Source organism: Lepisosteus platostomus, chromosome 1 (genome assembly GCF_059453375.1).
Source record: "Lepisosteus platostomus isolate fLepPlt1 chromosome 1, fLepPlt1.hap1, whole genome shotgun sequence".
Classification (NCBI taxonomy): Eukaryota; Metazoa; Chordata; class Actinopteri; order Semionotiformes; family Lepisosteidae; genus Lepisosteus; species Lepisosteus platostomus.
In genome coordinates, this window is record NC_142611.1 from 23549302 (window position 1) to 23569392 (window position 20091).

The window sequence follows — 20091 nt, forward strand, 5'->3', positions numbered from 1 at the left end:
AAACAGACGTACACATATCCACAGAAAGTCTTATACTACTGTTTGAGCTACAGTATATGAATATAATTATATCATTATTAATTTCTTTTGATACGCAATTCCATATTATATTCCCCATTTATCAAATTCTAAAAATATGCTTTTGTTTACTCCAATAACGAGCGTATTCGCAGAAAAGGTTAAAACATTATCACTTTTCACAAAGTATATAAACTTAATATGCTCAGAAGGAGCACATAATAATGTTTACGAAATAACCACATGTAAGTCTTTGATGCCTAAGATGTTTAGGGAGAAAGTGGAATACTGGTGTGTATTTTTCTTTAAACTACCAATACCAGCCATATACAGTTTACATGATATGTTTATGTTCCTAAATTAATATCTTTTATGATCATCAGATGCGTTATGCTAAATTCCCCTTTAGTTGTAAAATTCCATATAAATATTCAATACTAAGCAGATTAAAACGTGCACAGTAAAGAGATTAAATTATTAAATCTTTTCACCACTGACCAATGCACCATGAGTGCCCCTGTTGGTCATTTTGGCCAGCCAATCACGTTCCGCGGTATGATGTAGGTAGTTGCATGCAGTACTGGTTTGTACCTTGAATGGCTGCATCTGTATAATTTATAGTTTGCTGTTAATTCTGAAGAAGTCTATTACATTGTTTTTTGTAGTTTGGTCAATTTCTTATGAAGAGAGAAGCCAACAAATATAAAATGACAGTGTTCTTAATACTTTGATGTTTACTGGCCTGGCTAAGGAAATGGCAGAGGTGGTCAGAGATCAGTGCTGTAACACTCCTCTAAAAGGACAGATACAGATTTTGAGCAAATCAGTTCAGCTGCAGTTTTTCCAGAAAGGAGCAGAATATGCATGTAACATGGAATGAATGAGAAGTGTGTATAATGCAGCTTGAGCATGTTTGATTAAATAGATTTAGATAAGTAGTGATTGAGAAGCATGTATGATGCAAACTTGAGCTTCTTTGATTTAGTAGACTCAGATATCCAGTAGAGGAACACTGATGGTGAATGAAGTGGATGAGAATCATGTATGATGTGTGTTACAGAACATTAGCAAACAGGTTGCATTACTAGTGGCTAGCAGCACTAGCAGGAGATAGTTTGTTGGGAAGCAGAAGATGCTGCAGCTACCTGTAAGTTTTTCCTGATGCAGATGTAGAAAGAGAGCTACTATTTACAAGCCAGAATGAAAAAGAACATTTTCCAAGTGGAAACTCCAAAAGAAGTGTTGTGCCAGAAAAAACTGTATCGGCATCATTTGTGTGTTGAAAGTAATCTTTATTAATATGCATATGGAAGTCTTGCGTTGTGCGGCACTTACTGCTTACAGCGCTCTTTTATACAGTGAAACAAATGATACAAGATACACTCCCACATGACTCTCTACTTGTATTGTGGCTATATATGGCCATTCTAAAAAGCTGAGCATTACATATATATTCTTTACTGCCAACTTTTGTGACAAGCAGCCCCTGCTGCTGAATAGACCATTTGTTCCAGGAGAGGTCACTCGGTCATTTCCCTGAGAACTATGTCAGCTGTGCGTAAAAACATCATGTGGCTATGTTATCTTTTGAGACCAGATATCCTGAGACAGATTTAGTAAAATATAACTAAAAATATACACAGTTAACAAGATATAATACAAATGTTTAGTAAGAACTTTTAGTTATTTCCCTCAGTCCCCCCTTTAGAAAATATTGCGATTAGCCAATTGTTTTCTAAATGTATTCTGTGATTACTGATGTATTATTTGTGGGTGAATTTTATGATTCTTTCTGGTATCCTAAACGTGTGGTCAGGACTGAAGTAGTAGCTTTAGTGCAGATGGATCTAATACAAGTTAGTATGAAAATAGTTATTAGATATTGTGACCTGAATGACCTGAATACAGGTAATAGCCCTTAGGATATATTCTGGAGTGATTTGTAGAGAATGGGCTGTGTGTCTGTATTCGCACATGTGGTACTCCAAAGCCTTAATAACAATTCCCCTTCCATTTAGCCAAGGGTATGCATTATTCTTTCTATTCCACCTTTTATCATTCTTTTGAACAGTAGGCAAATAAAAGTTGGAGACGTTGGTATGTGTAACCTCATGGTCCCTTAACCATTTTAGAAAATTACAATCTGAAGTATCATTACTACCCCACCATCTTATATTACCCAGTTTCAACAAAGCCCCTTAATAGTCTAATAAATTGTAAGGCATGGGAAACCACCCCTCTCATATACTTGGGGCTAAACACACCCAACATGAACTCTTGTTAGTCTCGAGCCAGCTGGTAAGAGAGATCCAAGAATGTATTAACGACATGCTCTCCAATGTCCATGTGGTGCTATGCGTGAGGTTCTAAGACATCCCTAGTTACACTTATTTAGCACAGCAATATCAACATTTTATCAATCTCCTGCAGGTTGTGGTGCATGTCGAAAATGCATGAATCCACCAGTCCCATCCTTCTATGCAAACTTCTGGATCGGTTGTCCAGAGAATTTGGTAGGAGCCCTCTGGATGCGTTGTAGTGTCTGAAATGGGATATTTTTTATCCAAACCCACTCTCCTCGAATCAGGTCGTGTCCTCTTTCGGCAGGCAGTCCCCAGGCTTCCGACACCTGCTTTCTGGCACCTTGTATTGCTTCTGTTAGGAGTTTGTCAATACTGCAACAAACAATCAATTATTAGACTCAAAATCCCTTTGGATAAGTCTGGTGTGTCTGGTAGCCTCATGGGATGTCTGGTGATCAAATGACCAGTGTTTTTCGGCACTGCCACAAACCATTCCCCCCCCCCCCAAACTTATGTTTCTCTCCAACCATGCCCATTTTTCCTCTTTCGGGGCTGTTTCTGAAAGGCTGAAAGGCTAATGATCTCAGATATATCTCTGATTCCTGATCTGGCCACCCGTATTTCATGGCAGCTAGCCTGGCTGCCGCATCTGTTTAAGCATTTCCTTTGGCCACCAGGGAGTCTTCCTTGTTATGACATTTTACCAAAGATACTTGTTTTGGAAGAGACAGTGTTTCCAATAACTCTGACACTAGCTTAGTGTTTTTGACTTAAGTCCCGGTAGCTGTCAGGAAGTCCCTGTTTTTCCATAATTTCATAAAGTCATGACAGATTCCAAAAACATACCGTGAGTCCATATAAATAGTTACAATTGGATCTTTCTTATATTTACAAGCTTCTATGAGCGCCTTGAGCTCGGCCTGCTGGTCTAATCACCAGATTATTCATAGCTTGTACAGCCTGGCAGGTAGCCTGCACAGCCCTTAAACATAGCCCCTGCCCCTTAGTCACTGCATCGAGAGGTTCTGAATAACCCACCAGGCAATGCCTACCTCCATGCTCCTGCACCAGCGCAGCAGCCTAGTACCCATTTTTTTCACTCACATATAGACATAAAAACAGTTGATCCATCTGAGGGAATTCATTCCATGGCCATCTGCAAAAGAGCTTGTTTCACATAATTAAAAGCGGTTTCTGCTGCAGGGGTCAAGGCAATTTTGTCCTTAGACCGCACTACACCCCCTTAAGCAAATCCGTCACCAGTTAAGCTCGTTCTGAGAAGGAATCTACCCAGGCTCTGTTAAAATTACATGGACCCAGGAATTATCACAATTCCTTCACAGTCTTTGGTACTAGAAACCCTCGAATAGCCTAAGATCTATCCTCAGTGAGTTCCCTTTGTCCTTTACTAATCTTTTGTCTCAGATAGATCACAGAAAACCGATTTGTGCTTTATAACTGGCTTTAAGTCTTTTCTTTGTCAGAAGATCTAATACTTGAAGTAGCTTGGCCTTATGGATTCCCTCGTCAGGGAAACAATCAGAATATCATCAACAGGTGTCCCCCACCCATATCTATATTTGAACCTGTATAGTGCTTCCCATACATATTGTCACAGCTTGAGTCCCTTTTAAACAAACCCTTTGCCCCCAATCCCTGTAGCCTCTTGCCACCCATTGGAAAATTTTATATCACACCTTTTGATATTTTAGTCGATGAATAAGACAATTGTGCTCCTGTGTCCCACAACTGGGGAACTTGGACAGCATTAGCTGCACAATGTAAGATTAGTTCTTTTGTATATAAATCCAGAGATTCTTTTCTCATACCCTCCTTAGAATCATAGCTGCCTCTAAAGGTTTATTACTGTATCTTTTAATTAATGTAGAGCACTCCATGTTTCCTGCCTTAGGGTGAGGTACCTCCTTAGCCCAGCGATCTATATCCTCAGGCTTGGGTTTATATGTTTTATCCCCTCCTCCGTCTTCTGACACTCGCTGGCTACTGCTACCTTCCTCTGCTACCTCTTCTCCTTCCTCTATGAATAGGGGACGTCCTCTTGTGAAAGGTGATCCTTGTAAACCCTTATCTACCTTATCCTTTCTTTCCGCAAATATGTTTTTTCCCGACGGAGGTGGCTCAGATCCGTCTCTATCCTGATCATACCATGTGTCACCCCAATCAAATTCCCCATCGGGATAAGGCCAATCTGGATATTTATCCCAGTCCTCATGTTTTGCCCTGTAATGGTTTTAGATCTGGATATAGTTTAGGCACTACCGGCATTACCGGCATTATGACACTTTTCCAGTTCTTTTTTTTTTTAGGTTTTCAAATTCCTCATTACATTCTTTGAGATATTTCTCGGTTTTCTCATTATTAGAGAATAAGGTTGCATTTCTCTCAGCCATTGCTTTAAGTTTGTCTGTCAGGGACTTCTGATTCTTGTCCCATTCTGTTTTTTCACTAATATTTTGCAGAGCCCTCAAATGTTTCCCTAAAACTAAACCAATTTCTGTTTGTTCTTACTCCAGTGTTCAAACACTTTCCTACATTCTTGTTCAGACCAAATACTGTCTGGCAATCCATATTTATTTTTTAGCTTTTTTTCACATTCACTAGGGTTCTTTTTCTCTGACACTCCGTCAGAGACCTCTGTTAATTTGTCTTCACACCAACCCATTCTGTCTAACCTTCGCCTCACACATGTGCAAAGCCCTGCTGGGTAAGCAACTGAACCACGCAGACCAAGTTCTTATCCTTAGCTTTAACAAACCGAGTTACTATCCCCTGCTCCCCTGCAAGTGCAGACCAAGTTGCCACCCTTGGCCGTACTTCATCCATGTATCAAGATACAACACCTGAAACCACGGCTGACGATAAAGTGCTGTAGCACTTACTGATGCAAGAGCATCCACGCGCACCAGGTGTCTTACTTCTGGTTTTACTGCACAGAACGGGCAGAATGCTATCAAAAACAATTGCTCTGTGTCGACCAGGTCTAAAAATGGCACGCACACCAGGTGCCTTACTCCTGGTTTTACCGCACAGAACAGGCAGAATGCTATCAAAGACAATTGCTCTGTCTCGACCCGGTCTGAAAAAGGTTTGCCTAGGACTTTCCATACGTCCACACAAACACACCTCAGCTCTTTACATTATTTTGTACTCACTGCAGTTCAGGAAATTCCATTTGAAGCCGAGGAGAGGAGAAGGGACTTTTATAAAGAGGAGTCCTTGCCTTTTCAAAGTAGAGGCACCTTGCTTTTCCCCTCCACTGCTCCGTCGGAGTTCCTTCACTGAGAGTACCCTGCTTGCAGCGTCACAATTGTTGTGCCAGAAAAACGGCATCAGCTGAGCGTTTGTGTGTTGGAAGTCGTCATTTTTCCATATGCATATGGAAGTCTTATGGCACAAGACTTAAAGACAGTGCTTACAGTGCTCTTTTATACAGTGAAGCAAATGATACAAGATACACTCCCACATGAATCTCTACTTGCATTATGGCTATATATGGCCATTCTAAAAAGCTGAGCATTACATATATATTCTTTACTGCCAACTTTTGTGACAAGCAGCCCCTGCTGCTGAATGGGCCATTTGTTCCAGGAGAGCTCACTCTGTCATTTCCCTGAGAACTATGTCAGCTGTGTGTAAGGACATCATGTGGCTATGTTATCTTTTGAGACCAGATATCCTGAGACTGATTTAATAAAATATTGCATATCAGTTATGTACAGATGTAGCCATTCAAAACGAGCGGGCTATGCTGTGGTGGCCGTGTCGCAATGAAACCTGTCATACCACACTGTACCGTATGCAAATTAGATTATGTTAATAGTATCTGGAATCACCTTGTAAAACTGCCAGGTGGAGCTAATAAAGTTTAACCTCTTATATACAGATGCAGCCATTCAAAGTGCGCGGTACAGACACGTACCGCAGGTAATTGGCTGCGGTATCGCGTATCATGACGCAAGATGACGCGGTTCGTGATTGGTTGACCGACAGGGGCACTTGTGGTCCGTTGGTCTGTCGTAGAAAGACTTACTGTAAACGTCTTTACTGTGCCCGTTGTAGATATTGAATTTTACCACTGAAGGGAAATCTTAGTAGCTGAGCATAAAAAGAATAGGAGCATACTGTAACGCGTGTGAAGGCCATAAACGATATTAATTTTGGAACATAAACATACAGTATATAGCTGGTCTTGGTACTTTAAAGAAAAAAATACACACCAGTATTCCATTTCTCCCTAAACATTTTAAGCTTCGAAGTCTTTAACTAACGTGATACCGGAGTCAACAAGCATACTTTTAGAATTTGATTAAAAGGGAATATAATATGGAATCGCGTATCTAAAGAATTTAATAACTGTATGATTATATTCGTGTACTGCGACAGGGCTGTGTAAGGCTGTTTCGCCTCCCTGTTCATGTGAGTTCCCCTGTAGCCTACTGGTCTAGGTGCGTGACTTACAACCACAGGTTGTGTGTTCGAATCCAGCTGGTGCTGGATTTTCTTTTAACAAACATTTCTTCGAAAAAATAGAATAGCGATATATTATGGACAATCAATTGACTTTTATATTTCAAAATATCGCAACATGATCGATTCTAAGTCATTTTTGATAACAATGAATAGTCACCTTCTTCCCTTCTGGCAGCGGTTCCTGCTTCTATTGTGTGTGTGTGTGCAACAGAGTCAATTTTTATAGAGAAATGGAGGCTGGACAGTATGCGTTACAATATAAACATTTATATTGATTTAAATCGTGTTCTGATTTAAGTCGCAAACGCGTGTTTAATTATGTGTTTTTTAATTATAATCAGGCTAATGCATTTCTACATTTTCTGTATGAACCAGCTTAGAGGTTCATACAGAAAGACAGCTTGTGTTTAAATTGTAAGGTAATTTATGCTTCTAAAGTCATGGTCAGCATTTATTATTGTACTGTGCTGTAAACTTTTTCTGTGCCTAGTCACATTATTTTATAGCGTTTTTATTGTGTTATTAAATCCGGTGGCGCTGTGTGTTAGTTTCCTGACTCCCATGTCACATGGTCTGTGATTGAATCCCATGGAACTATGACTTTTTTTTTAACAAACATTTCTTTGAAAAAATGAAACGTTTCCCTTGGTCAGAGATTAAATAAAACCTCACTCGCACCAAACATATTTATATTTCTAAATATCACGACATGATCGAATTTAAGTCTTTTTAATAACAATGAATAGTCACCTATGCGTTACAAAATATACATTTATATTGATTTGAATCGCGTTTTGATTTAAATCGTAAACGCGTGTTTAAATATATGTGTTTAAAGGCGATATACTGTATAAAAGCGCTGATTCCTATGGAGTGTGTTCCGCCGGGGATTCAAAAAAATTATTTTAAATAGCCTGATAAAGCTTAGACTACTGTAACTGTATTCTAGCCTGTATTACAACAGAACATTGGACAATGCAACGTAAATTGCAAAAATGCACTTGGAATCTGTCCAAGCCCTCCTACAAAAATTATTTAAACTGTGACACTGATCATTCATCTCTAAATAAACTTTATTTTATATAGCGTTTTAAGCGAATAGGTAATTAGATTGCTCATAAACCTAATCGCTTTTTCTACATAAACACAGCGTGATTGCTCTCTGAAAATGCTTTTCCTTTATATTTACAGTAGGCTCAGATTTCAACTATAGATCGTATTATTATAAACTTTCTTGGAAAAATGTATTTTATGTAAACCATGTTTGCTATGAATTCATTTAGGGCTAAAATATGTTCATTGTCTTCCAATCGAGTCGAGTTGACATTGGAAGCTTGCGACACCCGGACTGTTAAACCAACGCATTAGCACGTCAAAGCCCATTGAGGGTATTGAGCCAGTATTGGCTTTAGTATTCCCCCCCTCTCCCCTCGGTTCAATTCAATTCAAGGTGTTTTATTTGCATGACAGATGGGTACAAGCAGTGTTGGGTATGTATATTGTAACGCTTACTGCCGACAGGCACTGTGTAAGAGCTGGCGTACCAGAGCAGCGCACCGAGGGAGCGTCTGCATTTATAACTTAGTTTTTAAAATTAGTCAAGCAATATGAAGCATCTCCTTTTACTTTTAAGTCCCTTAAATACATTGAGCACAGCTTTCTCACTTGAGCTGTCACCAGAAAAAACTCAGTTTTGAATCCCGATCACTGCTGAGGGACAATCTTTATTCAATTAAGAATATTTTCTTAATTAGTTGTATACTCTTTAGACTTTTAAATTTAAACTGTGTATTACAGCATTTTAATCATTATACATTAAAAAGTTGGTATATTTTATAAAAGCAGGATTACTCAGTTGAACAAAAGTACACAACCTACCACCTTTATCATAAATGTTTTAATTATGCAGAAATATTTTATGCATCAAAGTCTTTACCGAAGATATTACTAATAGTATTAATAATGAATGACCTTGGACAAGCTGTAAACTCAAAGTATTACCCTGGTCCACATTCTTTGTAACCGTCTTTGTACACGAAAAGACTTTACTTTTTCATTGACAAAAAGTAACACAACAGCATTTAATTGATCCGATCACGCATTCGTTTCCAATCATACAAAGTAAGTCTTCCACATGCTCATAAAAGATATTAATTTAGGAACATAAACATATTACTGTATGTAAACTGTACTGTATATGGCTGGTCTTGGTAGTTTAAAGAAAAAAATACACACCAGTATTCAATTTTTCCCTTAACATTTTAAGCAACAAAGTCTTACATGTGGTTATTTCGGAAACGTTTTTACATGCTCCTTCTGACCATATTATTGTATGTTTATATACTTTGCGAAAAGTGTTCGTTTTAACCTTTTCTGCGAATATGCTCGTTATCAGAGTTAACAAAAGCATACTTTTAGAATTTGATTAATAGGAAATATAATATGAATTCGCAAATCTAAATAAATTAATAATGGTATAACTATATTCATGTACTGTTGCACAAACAATAGTATAAGACTTTCCATTGATATGTGTATTGCTGTTTCATGTGTATTGCTGTTTCACTTATAACCCTGAGGTCGGGTGTTCAAACCCAGCTGTCGCCATGACTTTTCTTTTAAAATATAAACATTTCTTTGAAAAACTAAAATAGCAAATATTATTGGCATTAAATTGACATTTTTTATATTTCTAAATGTCACAACATGTTCGTACTGTATGTACACAGCAGTACCACAGGGTGTAGGGCGCAAATCCACATGACCCCAAAAGCCCTACATTAAGGTTGTGTATTCACCTGGTGCTGCATGTCTCTCTCTCTCTCTCTCTCTCTCTCTCTCTCTCTCTCTCTCTCTCTCTCTCTCTCTCTCTCTCTCTCTCTCTCTCTGTCTGGGAGTGCTGGATGTGCCAAATTTCACTCCACAAAGTCTGAGTCTTTGTTTCTATATTGTACAAATCGGTTTCACGGGTATAAGTAGAATAGGGCAAGTCTTCCAATGAAAGACAGTCCACCTTCCCCCAACTGACAAATGTTTTTTCACAACGCGAAGCTGTGTCAGTCTTCTGTGTAAAAAAAATCAGTTTGAGCACCATGGGTGCTGTTTTTAAGATGGTGCTGAGTAAAGTATAGGAATTTTCCTGCTGTCAGCAGTATTGTGTATATAGTTGACCCTTACCTGAATGAAAACAGGACATACCGAAAGGGTTTCAGAAATCAAACAAAGCTTTATTCCTGTGCTTACAGTCTGGGTAATTGGAGGCTGCGCTGTTATGCTTCCTATGGTGATATACAGGTTTTTCGCACAAAGCCGTTTTGAGCAGTATTTCTCGCGTTGTGAATGTGTATACACAGCGGTCCCCCCGGGTTCCAGTTAGTGCGTAATTACACATCGATGAAAACTGGAGGTTTAAAAAAAGAGAATTAGCTCACTGATAGTTTTATGTGGAGGCTGTGAACATTTTCATAAGTCGTGGTCTTTAAATGCATTTGGTTTGAAGGCTTTCTGTGTTTTCCATGCGAAGATATGAACAAAAGAATATCCGACATGGTAAAAAAAATGGCTTAAAAACAACATAGTGAAAGCTGTGAAAACAGTCACAATGTACTTTGTACACACAGTGGGTGTTTTCATAACTCTAGGAGGTTTCGTGAAAAAGCTACAGGCGTGCCAAAGTCATTTTCGAACTTCAAGCCAATTTTACCCCAGTGTGGGCACTGCATTGTTATCGCAATCACCTGCTAATTCGTTTTACACCACGGGAAGACAGGAGATTGTGATTGTACTGTATCTGTACAGAGTGTCTGTTGTGTTTTCAAAATTAAAGTGTTAAAAATGTATAATTTAAAAGTAAAAAAAACTTGCAGCTTACTCAAAGATTCTAAGATGATCACAAGGAAGTGTATTGCATGTCTAATGGTCTAACAAAAACTACAGAATGCTTAAGAGTTGTTAAACCGGTTTTTATTTTTCAGCACAGCTAGCCGGCCGAACCACACAGACACCAGCTAGCCTGCTAGAGCATGTTTTCAGAGCCTCTGATTGGGGAAAAAAAACCTGCTGATCTGTTCTACATACCAGGAAGACAACAGAATACGATTTTTTCTATTCGAAATGTGTAGTATTTTTATGAAATTTGTGTATTTTAAACATTTAATTAAGAAGTAAAAACCTCATAGCATACACAGAGATTAGAAGATGATCGCAAGGAAGAAAAATCACCAATTTTTCGCGTATAAAAAGTGGTTATTAACCATCGAAACCTGTTTTTTAGCTTTTAAAGTCGTGCAATGTCTAAGCAGGAACACATAATTATATCTTGTTTTTTATTTATTTTTTAAGAATTAAAAAAATCGTTTGCCCAGCCTAATTTTAAAGACCTCTACTTGTGAAACTTTTCACAGCCTGTACATTAAACTATACACACAATACTGCTGACAGCAGGAAAATTCCTACTCTTTACTCAGCAACTTATTAAAAACAGCACCCATGGTGTTCAAACCGATTTTGTTTTACACAGAAGACTGACACAGCTTCGCGCTGTGAATGTGTTTTTCTAAGAAAACATTTGTCAGTGCGGGGAAGGTGGACTGTCTTTCATTGGAAGACTTGCCTTGTTCTACTTTGAAAATACCTGTGAAACCGGTTTGTTTACAAACAATATAGACATAGAGACTCATACTTTGTGGAGTTAAATTTGGCACAGCCAGCCCTACACCCTGCGGTACCGCTGTGTACATACAGTACGAACATGTTGTGATATTAAGAAATATAAAAAATGTCAATATAATGCCAATAATATTTGCTATTTTAGTTTTTCAAAGAAATGTTTATTTGTTAAAAGGAAACTCATGGCGACAGCTGGGTTTGAACACCTAACTTCAGGGTTATAAGTGAAACAGTAATACACATGAAACAGCAATGCACATATCAATGGAAAGTCTTATACTATTGTTTGTGCAACAGTACATTAATATAGTTATACTGTTATTTATTTAGATACTTGAATCCATATTATATTCCCTATTAATCCAATTCTAAAAGTATGCTTTTGTTTAATCCGATAACGATTGTATTCGCAGAAAAGGTTAAAATGATCAATTTTCACAAAGTATATAAACGTACAGTAATATGGTCAGAAGGAGCACGTAAAAACGTTTCGAAATAACCACATGTACGATTTTGATGCTTTAAGTGTTTAGGGAGAAATGGAATACTGGTGTGTATTTTTTCTTTAAAATACCAATACCAGCAATATACAGTTTACATAATTTGTTTATGTTCCTAAATTAATATCATTTATGACCTTCAGATGCATTATGCTCCTCTTCTTTTTATGCTCAGCTACTAAAATTTCCCTTTAGTTGTAAAATTCCATATAAATATTCAATACTAAGCAGATTAAAATGTGCACAGTAAAGAGATTAAATGATTAAATCTTTCCAATACCGACCAATGCACCACGAGTGCCCCTGTCAGTCATTTTGGCCAGCCAATCACGTACCGTGGCTTGTGGGTAGATGCAGTACGGGTACTACTTTTGTAATATACAGATGCAGCCATTCAAAATGCGCGGGCTCGGTACTTTAAAGAAAACATACACACCAGTATTCCATTTCTCCCTAAACATTTTAAGCATCGAAGTCTTTAACTAACGTGATACCAGAGTCAACAAGCATCCTTTTAGAATTTGATTAAAAGGGAATATAATATGGAATCGCGTATCTAAAGAAATTAATAACGATATAATTATATTCATGTTGCAAAAAAACTGCAACGGACATAAAAACTCCCTTGCTTTTAACAGAGCGTTCCATAATTTCTAACTACGAAAATTATTTAAACTGCGACACTTATCATTCAACCAGAGCTCGAAATATCACAAGGATCCTCTAGAGCACAGCAAAGACTGTATTAAAAGAATCGCGTATCTAAAGAAATTAATAAGATATAATTATATTCGTGTACTGCGACAGGGCTGTGTAGGGCTGTTTCACCTCTCTCTTCATGCAATGTACAGCGTGTACTATTCTTGTGTTGTGGTACATGAATATAATTATATCGTTATTAATTTCTTTAGATACGCGATTCCATATTATATTCCCTTTTAATCAAATTCTAAAAGTATGCTTGTTGACTCCGGTATCTCGTTAGTTAAAGACTTCGATGGTTAAAATGTTTAGAGAGAAATGGAATACTGGTGTGTATTTTTTCTTTAAAGTACCGAGACCAGCCATATACTGTATGTTTATGTTCCAAAATATATCGTTTATGGCCTTCACACATGTTATAGTATGCTCCTATTCTTTTTATGCTCAGCTACTAAGATTTCCCTTCAGTGGTAAAATTCCATTTAAATATTCAATACTACAACGGGCACAGTAAAGACGTTTACTGTAAATCTTTCTACGACAGACCAACAGACCATGAGTGCCCCTGTCGGTCAACCAATCACGTACCGCGGTACCGCGCGTCATCGTGCGTCACAATGCGCGACACCGTAGCCAATTACCTCCGGTACGTGTCTGTACTGCGCACTTTGAATGGCTGCATCTGTAGAGCAGGTGTGGAGGTAGCACTGTTGTAAAAAGGGTATTGGGACACCCTCGCATGACATCACTTGTTGGTTACTGCTCACGCTCCATACACTCCCTGTTGTTGCTACTTTTATTTGCAGTGGCTAAGGGCAGTAATTTTCTCTATTTATTTAAAGCTTTATACAATTAAATACATGAGAACATAACGTGTTCATTTTTGTTCAGGGGGCATGATTCACAATGAGTAAAGCTTTATGTACACTTCGTACCTACATATGAATCTAGTGCAGCCTAATGAAATAGTGTGTTTTATGTAAAATGAGTTTTAAAACTGAAAAAAAAAATAGTTTTTAATATTTTCTTCTTCGTGTCATCTTCACTCTGCTTTGATAGATTAGCTCATGAAATGTTACAATTTTGTAAGGGATTTTGGGTAATATCTTTCAGTGAAGTCTGGTCTGATGTGGACTTAAAAAAAAGTACATAAAGGGCTCATTGGGTGCACTCATGAGCAGCCCTGTGAAACAAAAATTAGAATCCTAAGGATATCTTAGCTGTTGGAGACCTTTATGGGAATGTACAGTAGCTCAAGTAGGTAGCTGCGTCAGCATGCATAGGCTGCAAAGGAACATGTAAAGGTTTCTTCCATGTGGAAAAGGGAAGAAAAGAAACACAACGTTTCGGCTATGGAGCCTTCCACACCCGAAGAAGAAACCCATTTGACACCCGAAGAAGGCTTTCTTTTCTTCTCTTTTCAGAATGGAACAAATCTTTGCTTGTTCTTTTATGGGAATGGCCATATGAAGACTGCGAGTATGGATATTGGGGCATGGCCTTGGTCAATGCCGTGAGGATTTTGAATACTTGAATCAGGTCCCCAAGAAGTCCTGTTTTCAAGGCTAAAAAGGTTAAATTCTTTTATCTTCTATGTAACTTTCTAAAAATTTGAAGTAATGTAGCCTTTCACTGTTAGTTATTTTTTTAGGCTCTAAATACAGTACCTCTGATTAATCTCAGCACCAATAATGCATAATAATCTAAATGTGTTCTTACAATTTTAAAATAACGGCCTTTCTCACATTGTCTAGAAGGTAAAAAATAGTGACAATATTTGATATTATGTTATACATCTATATATAATTAATTTGGGGTTTTCAACATGAAAATCTTATCATCTGAAATTATTATTATTACAATAGTCTGACTATATCTGAGAAAACATAGTGTATGGATATTGTAGTATTTTTGAGGTATGTAACACAATCAATTTTGTCCCAAGTAGTTCTTTAATGTCTTTAATTGTCCATTTACCATGAGGATAGAGGAGGGATGTGTCTGTCTGTAGTTGGAGATCATATATGTCATATATTTCACTTTCCTCTTCACCACGTCCTACAAAAACATGCTTGCTACAGTGTGAGGCGTCAGGGAGAGAGAGAAACTTAGCGCTGACAATCGATTCCCTCAAATGGATTGTCCGGTTAGCATCAAGCTGAACTGGAACAAAGTCTATACACAGGGTAGTGACTGCTCAGTCAGGGCGGGGCAATCACTGAAACCCACTACCTTCATTAGTGCTCCACTTGAGCTGTTTTGTGCCGATGAAAGTAGCATTTGTGCTTTTGATACTGAGATATAGTGTCTTGTTTTTTAGGGTAATCACATGACTGTCTACAAGAAAGTTTACAGTTACTATCACACTCTGTACTTTTAATTGCTGGATGTAAACAATGGGTGCAGTGTGTTTTCTGAGTCCGGTGGGGTGGGTGTTTTACATTTCAGTATAGTGCCTTTCTTTTCATAAGATCATAACAACCAGATCTCTTAATTGTGATATTTGATTTGACCCCAGTATTTAGAGTTGAAATTATTTCTGATATATTTTCTGCAACTCCAGCAAAGACCTCTTTAAAATAAGTAAGCTTCATTTGTCATGAACGTTATCATGATTGTTACACATGTGAGTGAAACATGAAAAATATTGTTACAGTTGTGAATGCAAATTACAATTATGATTCACAAGAAGATCACACCAAAACAAATTGCACTATTGTTTTAATCAAATGGGTTTCCTCATTTGTGCCGTTTGTAGGGGGACCATCTTCAAAGAGCTTACTTTCCTGTAAGAGTCTGTAGTATAGCAGTCATTTTCTGACTCTTAAATCTACTGACCACTACTTGAGGGTATCCTTGGGCCAAGAATTGGGCTGAGCCCTCAGCTATCTGACAGCCACATAGGAATGTAATAGCAACATCATTGCCAGCAGCTGCTCCTCTTAATAGTGGCACCTATATTAAATGCTCACATGGCTGTTCAGCGTTTGTTGCAGAGCCTTGTCCAAGTTCTATAGTTAAGCTCTCTTTTCTTTTCCCTCCTAAGAGGAGAAAAAAAATCCTTCTTCTAAAATTCCAATAAATACTTTTCAAGGAGAATAATTGTTCCCAATTGTTTCTTGTAGGTCATCACTGACCTACAAGAAGAGGTATTAACCCGAGTCAGCGATTGCTGCATATCATTTCACCAAAGTCCGGACAGGAACCCTGTTACAAGTTATGTAGTTCCTGGATACTTATTAAGATGGGCGCAACAGAATGCCAGCTTGAAAGATGTTGTTAACATGCAATTGCTGGAACAGAGAACAGCTGTGTGGCCTGCTCCAGCCTATTATAAATCAACTATTGAGCACCTGAAGCTTGGGAAACACTGTGAGGAGAAGTTGCCACACTCCAAATGCTGTGTATTGTTGTAGGTGTTATACTATTTTGAATCTGATTAAATGAAATGGACCACAGCTAGAACCAATGCTGGAAAAAAACAATGTAACAACTGTAAGACTTGAGGCAAGTGAAAAGGGCTGTAAGAAAGAACTATAAAGGACATAAACTGAAGCAAGATTCAAAACTGAATGTAATATAAAATTAACAAGGACATATGGAATGTGAATGTGGAAAGACTTTTTTTTTCTTTCTGACAAACTATTTTTTGGGGAAAAACATACCAGTAGCAGGTAAGCCCCCAGTATTTAGAAAGGAAACTCTGAGTTAGTCAGGAGGTCATACTAAGAGCTAGGATTTCTTTGATTTTGTTGTTTATTTTTATAGTATGTTTAGTAGTTTGATAGAAAATATATTAATGTAAATATACAGTAAATATATATATTATATTAATTGTGTATAATGACATATCATAGTGATTATGAATTATTTAAGTCATTCTAGAGTATTTTAAATTATAAGTTATATTTTGTCATTTTACAGATTGTGTAGTGACTGATTTCTACAGGTTTACATTGATGATTTATTTTTGAAGTGTATATTTCTGAGATATGTTATTCACATAAATACATCTTAAATATGTGTTGTCATCTTACTATGTTTTTAATGTGTAGGGTATCTTGTGTTTATGACATGTTGTGTAATATGACTATTTTTATTGGTTCAGAATCTTGCTCTAAATTTTTGGCAATGCACAAGGTGTCATATTCATTTAATTTAATCAGTAGCTAAAATAGATCACCAAATCAGTTATAAAAATCACTTAATGAAATCATCTTTAACTATACTCAACTGTTGACACAGCTGTAAACATCTGCCAGTACCTACTGTAATGACACAGGGGACATAGTCATCTTATGACACACAAAATAGGCAGATCTCTGCACAGAGACACACTTATAGATGGAGTGGTCAGTTAACAGTATTTATTTTATTAATGAACAAAACAAGAAAAATAAACCTAGGTCTAATTTAAGCTCCTAAATTACTTCAAAGTTTCCTCATTAAATACCAGGGGCAGATCTTCTCCCAGTTGTAAATTTATATTTCCTCTTCTAATGAAAACACCATTTAAATAAAAAAAAACAAGAAGGGCTTACCTAACACTTGCTCCATTCATTTTCTAGTAGTTCAGGTATTCTATTCAGTTTCCTTCTCTGGTCATAAGTCTTTCTGTATTTTTATTTCTTTCTTCAGTCTCAGGTCTTCTATAGCTCTTTTTCTCTCTTCAGTCTCAGACACACAATGGCCAAGGAAGCCAATGAAGAGAGCTAAGTATGGGGGTTGAATGGTCGTACATTTTGCTCCTAGTAACAACTCTAGCTGCTGCAATCTGAATTCACTGTAAGGTGTTGAAAGAGTGGTGGGTGCTCCCTGATAACAGAGCATTGCAGTAGTCTAATCAGCTGTATAGAAGAGCATGTATACAGTGCCTTGCGAAAGTATTCGGCCCCCTTGAACTTTTCAACCTTTTGCCACATTTCAGGCTTCAAACATAAAGATATAAATTTTTTATTTTATGTGAAGAATCACCAACAACTGGGACACAATTGTGAAGTGGAACGAAATCTATTGGATTTTTGAAACTTTTTTAACTAATAAAAAAATGAAAAGTGGGGCGTGCAAAATTATTCGGCCCCTTTACTTTCAGTGCAGCAAACTCACTCCAGAAGTTCAGCGAGGATCTCTGAATGATCCAATGTTGTCCTAAATGACTGATGGTGATAAATAGAATCCACCTGTGTGTAATCAAGTCTCTGTATAAATGCACCTGCTCTGTGATAGTCTCAAGGTTCTGTTGAAAGCGCAGAGAGCATCATGAAGACCAAGGAACACACCAGGCAGGTCCGTAATACTGTTGTGGAGAAGTTTAAAGCCGGATTTGGATACAAAAAGATTTCCCAAGCTTCAAACATCCCAAGGAGCACTGTGCAAGCGATCATCTTGAAATGGAAGGAGTATCAGACCACTGCAAATCTACCAAGACCTGGCCATCCCTCTAAACTTTCAGCTCAGACAAGGAGAAGACTGATCAGAGATGCAGCCAAGAGGCCCATGATCACTCTGGATGAACTGCAGAGAACTACAGCTGAGGTGGGAGAGTCTGTCCATAGGACAACAATCAGTCTTACACTGCACAAATCTGGCCTTTATGGAAGAGTGGCAAGAAGAAAGCCATTTCTCAAAGATATCCATAAAAAGTCTCGTCTAAAGTTTGCCACAAGCCACCTGGGAGACACCCCAAACATGTGGAAGAAGGTGCTCTGGTCAGATGAAACCAAAATCGAACTTTTTGGCCACAATGCAAAACGATATGTTTGGCGTAAAAGCAACACAGCTCATCACCCTCAACACACCATCCCCACTGTCAAACATGGTGGTGGCAGCATCATGGTTTGGGCCTGCTTTTCTTCAGCAGGGACAGGGAAGATGGTTAAAATTGAGGGGAAGATGGATGCAGCCAAATACAGGACCATTCTGGATGAAAACCTGTTGGAGTCTGCAAAAGACCTGAAACTGGGACGGAGATTTATCTTCCAACAAGACAATGAACCCAAACATACAGCAAAATCTACAAAGGAATGGTTCACAAATAAACGTATCCAGGTGTTTGAATGGCCAAGTCAAAGTCCAGACCTGAATCCAATCGAGAATCTGTGGAAAGAGCTGAAAACTGCTGTTCACAAACGCTCTCCATCCAACCTCACTGAGCTCGAGCTGTTTTGCAAGGAAGAATGGGCAAGAATTTCAGTCTCTCGATGTGCAAAACTGATAGAGACATACCCCAAGCGACTTGCAGCTGTAATCGCAGCAAAAGGTGGCTCTACAAAGTATTAACGCAAGGGGGCCGAATAATTTTGCACGCCCCACTTTTCATTTTTTTATTAGTTAAAAAAGTTTCAAAAATCCAATAGATTTTGTTCCACTTCACAATTGTGTCCCACTTGTTGGTGATTCTTCACATAAAATAAAAAATTTATATCTTTATGTTTGAAGCCTGAAATGTGGCAAAAGGTTGAAAAGTTCAAGGGGACCGAATACTTTCGCAAGGCACTGTACATTTCTCTGTGTCTTGAGTGGAGAGAAACTGCTGTAGTTTTGCAATTTTTCTTAACTGTAGGAAGCATGTTTTAGATACTGTTTTAATATGAGAGTTAAATGAGAGCCTTGTGTCTAATATGACGCCTAGGTTACGTGCTGAGTCTTTGAGGCAATTTTTTAAATCCTCTGAGTTAAGTGCTGAATTTATAGTAGTCCTATCAGTATTGTTTCCTCCAAACAACAGAACCTCAGTTTTATCAGAGTTAAGTAACAAAATGTTTTCACACATCCAAGTCTTTACTTCATTAATGCAATTAACTAAAGTGATAATAGAAGAGTTGTCGTTTGGAGTAAACAAAATGTATATTTGCCATGTATATATCACCCTGTAACTCACAACTAGCTACCCACTGCAGCTAAGCAGGTGTAAGCCTGGTCAGTACCTGGATGGGAGACCTCCTGGGAAAATCTAAGGTTGCTGCTGGAAGAGGTGTTAGTGGGTCCAGCTGGGGGCACTCACCATGTGGCCCATGTGGGTCCTAATGCCCCAGTACAGTGACGGGGACACTGTACTGTAAACAGGCGCCGTCCTTCGGATGAGATGTAAAACCAAGGTCCTGACTCTCCGTGGTCATTAAAAATCCCAGGACTTTCTCGAAAAGAGTAAGGGTGTAACCCCAGCGTCCTGGCCACATTTCCCATTGGCCCTTACCAATCATGGCCTCCTAATAATCCCCATCTATGAATTTGCTTCATTGCTCTGCTCTCCTCCCCACTGATAGCTGATGTGAGGCGAGTGTTCTGATGCTCTATGGCTGCCATCCTCCATGTGGATGCTGCACATTGGTGGTGGTGGAGGGGAGTCCCCATTACCTGTAATGTGCTTTGAGTGGAGTGTCCAGAAAAGCGCTATATAAGTGTAAGCA

The 20091-nt window shown here is 38.2% G+C and overlaps 1 protein-coding gene across 1 annotated transcript in view; it reads left to right on the top strand.

The window, feature by feature from the left end:
* The window catches only part of gabra2a (gamma-aminobutyric acid type A receptor subunit alpha2a), a 377683-nt gene that overhangs the window by 141094 nt on the left and 216498 nt on the right, over window positions 1-20091 (top strand). The gene's annotated exons all lie outside the window — the stretch shown is intronic.